We start from the raw sequence: 4161 nt of genomic DNA, 5'->3' as shown, positions 1-4161 counted from the left end.
AGCTGATAGATATGGCTATGACAGGCTGAGAGTCAGGCATTGCATTTTTAACTGAGCCACTTCCTAGTTCTTAAAATTGCAATGTTTACCTCACTGCTACTGCTGCACTGTGAAGGACAGACTTCATTCATGGACAGATCATTTAATGAATGAATTTTGTAGATTTGCACAGAATTTTTATGGGGAACCTCTGGTGATGCCTAATCACTGAAATTGCAGTGTTTTTCTTATGCATTGCCAATCTCACAGGGCATTGGAATTGCTAGAGATTTGAAGCCCTCCTCTCATGTAAACAGCACGGCAACAACTAGTCCTTCCATGAATTATCTTTTAAAAGATCATCCACAGCAAAATTCAACACCCATCAGGTGTTGATATATATCTCCTGTTTCCTAAGGGCATGCAGCCCTGGAGAGCACGACTCTTTTATAGTAGCAATTCAAAGAAATACCCCAAAGGGCCAGAGACACTTTATAGGCCAAAGTGAGCCAAGGTTACACCTTCGTCTTGCTCACCTGTGCACATGGAGCCTTTCACTCTTATGTAGTAGAGATGAGGGAGCCACAAGGAGATTTCACATTATGGCCCTGCATGGGGAACAGTAGTTAAAATGGGACTACCTTCTTGAACTTCAAAGTCTTTACCAAGCCATGATGGCATGGAGAAATTGCACAGTGTGTTCTCTTCCAGCACAGGGCCTGGGGACCACTGAAGGAAGCCTGATCTAAATAGATAAAAGGGAATGCTCTTCCTGCTCTGTGTCCACTGAACCTCTTCTTTGGGGAGGATGAGAATTTTTCATAGAACCATAGAATGGTTTGAGTTGGAAGGGGACCTTAAAGATCATCTTGTTCCAATGTCCTGGGATAGGCAGGGACATCTTCAACTAGACCAGGTTGCTCACAGCCCCATCCAACCCGGCCTTGGCTTGAATTTTTGATGAGGATGCAAAAAAAATTTAGCTCGGTTCAGGAAGAGAGAGGAAAAGTGCTTGGGAGAAAGATCCATCATGGGTCACCAAAGAAAGCAACTTACTGAGAACTCAGAAAAACATGATTTAAAATAGTTTGAGGTTGGGAGAATAGTTAAGGAATGAAAAAGAACCACATATACTTGTTCTGTTTGCATTTCTCCCTTGTGCCGGGTACAGCCTCTGCTGTACCATAAAGGACTTCAGGGGTCAATAAACCTTGTCCTGAAGCAGAACTGCTGTTCTGGTCATCTTTGTGCCACCGTATCCAGAGAAATAAAATGATTCCTTGATAACCTGTGTAGAAGAATAAACAGGTTGTCTCTTCTTCTTTCTAGTTTTTTTTTTTTTCAGTTATTTTTCTGGTTTGTGTTTTTTTTTCCTTTTCTGGTTTGTTGTGACCCTTGTGGTTCATATGGAAGATGGCTCATGGATTGGCAGCTCTCAACCCCTTCTTGCACAGAGAGAGACATTAGATCGCTCAAGGAGAATCACTGACAGGTCCACAGGAGGGACTGCAGAGGTCCACAGAAGCAACTCAGAGTGTGGCTGCCTTGCTCTTAGCTCTTGCCTTCATTGCAGAGTGAACTCAAGGTGACACAGGAGAGCTGCTGTGACATAACAGCACCCACACAATCTTACCTTGAATGTGGAAGATTTCAAATTCCCACTGGCTTTTTGTGGAGAGAGTAGGTGCAAAATTGGATTAGCACAGCTGTCAGCAGCCAGGGCACCCACTGCACACCTATCTTCCAACCTGTGCTCTCTCGCTCAAGCCAGACCAAACCAAGAGGACCTAAGTTATGTGTTGGTACTTCAAGTTTACTTTCGTTTAGGTGACTAACCATGGTTTGTTGGTAGCTTCATCTATAACTGATTAAAAGACATTTTTTTTTATCTTATAGAGAAAACTTTTGTCCACGAATTTTTAGTCACTTCTATCTATATTAAAGAGAGAAAAGCTCTTCACTCACCACTTACGCCTTCAATACTTTCCTGCCAGCTTTACAAAGAGAAATTTTCTAGATTCTTCATCTTTACAGTTTCCTTTTCTTTCAGTCATGCCATACACCCCAGGTCCAAATCTTATACTCATGCTGAAAATGAACTTTCTGTTCCTGGATGTGTGTGTGTCTCTGCCTCTCACTCGGGTGATGCCAGCTCAGCCTGGCACTTCAGCAGAGCCTGTGAGCTGAGCCATAGATCATCCTGCCCAACATCAGTCCTTCTCCCTGGTGTTTGCCTGACATCTCTGTTGTAGATTGAAGGATGGAAGGGCACTTCTCTTTGGAAGTTAGTTGCTCTGTGGTTCAAATATATATTGGCTGGTGAGTCTGGATGAGCAAAGGCTCAGAATCCTCCAAGTAAATCCTCAGAGTAGTGGATACTTTTTCTTGGCAACGGAGTCAGCAAAAAAAGAAGAAAATCCCAGACTTTTATGGATGTAAATAGGTGTTTAAAAAAATAACTGTTACTTTTCTGTAAGCAATGTCGAACCTTTATGAGTACACAGAATGGCAAATATTTCCTATTCCTCAAGCCCAGCAAAATGTTAATATTCAGATATTTCTCCAGAAAGCACTACACCAATCAGCAGGTTGTCACTGCCACCTGATCAGAGGAAGGCTGCAAGCTCATGGCTGTGCCTGTACCCCCCCTGACTGTCACACTACTCTGTGCCCTAAGTCCCATGGAGACCTCATCCCTTCCCAGCTGTGCACAGGCCCCACTTTGACCCCACAGTAACCACCACTTTCCAGCTAAAGGTTAATTACTCGAGGGGACATTTCCATCCAAGCTGTTGCCCGCAGGTTGCAGTCCCTTCCTGAGTGCTATTTTTAGACCATCTCCTTCCTTGCTATTGATCCCAGTCACCCTCTGTTAATTAGATACACACAACACACACAGCATTTGCAAGTCATTTATCAATTCTGTTCAGCACCTCCCTCCCCTGAGATGTAATTTGGAGCCCTCCTTGAATCATGCTATTGATCTTTCCCAGCAACTTTGCTATAGGATTCTCTGTGTTGCAAACTATTTATAGATTCTTCTTCTCCTGCTCTCCCTTGGGGAATCAGAAATGGGCAACAGTAATCAGACTTCTATTTTTAAGGAGTTGATCGAAACCAGATATTTCCTCTTTTCTCCTCCTTTCCCCTCCTTCCCCCTGTTGCTTCTTTCGGCAAGTGAGACCTTGTTGCTGCATGTGGTGCTGTAACAATTGTAGTAACACTCAGGTGACGTGATGCAGAATTTGACCTGAGTGAACTCTTATTTGCTGAATTGATGAAATGAATTCTTCCTCCTCCCTGCATCAGGAGTTTCAGAAAGGGCTTTGTGACCAGTTTTGTCTGCCTATCTTGGGGTGCATCTTTCAAAGGGCTTCATTCTTGAGGACTGACTTCTGACCTGATCCATCTGTCCCCTCATATTTCAGGAGGTGTATCCAAAGGCACTAGACAAGGTCTAACCAAGAGTGAGACAGAGTTGCTTTTAGGGATGGAAGGTTGCAGTAATTAGCCCCGGGGGCCTAGGATTTGAGAAAGACCTAAAATAAGGGAATGTCACCTGAGGCTCAGAGAAGTCAGGACCAGCTCAGCCCTCACTGAATAAGGCTGAAAATCCCAGCCCTAACTGAGGAGGATGCCTACAGTTCCCAAGGGCAAGGCAACACCAGGAGGGGCAGCCTTGTCAGAGAGGACATGAAAGCAGACCCAAGCTCCTGTGGTAACACCTGCTGCTGGAAACCTGATGGTCAAGGGAGAGATAGGACGTGGACTAGAGTCCCTGAGGGATTGCATCATCCCAAGGTGGTGGCTCAGGAGCTGTGGGGCTGGTGATGGAGTCTGTGAGACTGGATTGTCTCCTCTGAGCCATTGGGAACATTTTGTTGTGTGTATCTGTGTTGTATGTCATGATCATAGAACCACATAATGGTTTGGGTTGGAAAGAACCTTAAAGATCATGCAGTTCCATCCCTGTGTCATGTGTCTATGCACATCCCTGTGCTTGGGGGACTATGCTGAGGCTGGGGAAGTGGCTGTGTGGTGTGGAGGTGGTGTGTGGAGGGCTGTAGTGTGGGCAGGTTTTGGTGTGTGTGGTGCTGTGGTGCATTTGGCTGAGGATCTGAGCAAGTTGGGGTGTGTGTGGCTGTGGTGTGTGGTTGTGGGGTGTGTGGCTGTGGTGTGTGG

The sequence above is a fragment of the Neopelma chrysocephalum genome, unplaced genomic scaffold (genome assembly GCF_003984885.1).
Source record: "Neopelma chrysocephalum unplaced genomic scaffold, ASM398488v2 Primary Assembly neopelma1_66, whole genome shotgun sequence".
Taxonomy (NCBI): domain Eukaryota; kingdom Metazoa; phylum Chordata; class Aves; order Passeriformes; family Pipridae; genus Neopelma; species Neopelma chrysocephalum.
Note: the sequence above shows the minus strand (reverse complement) of the source record.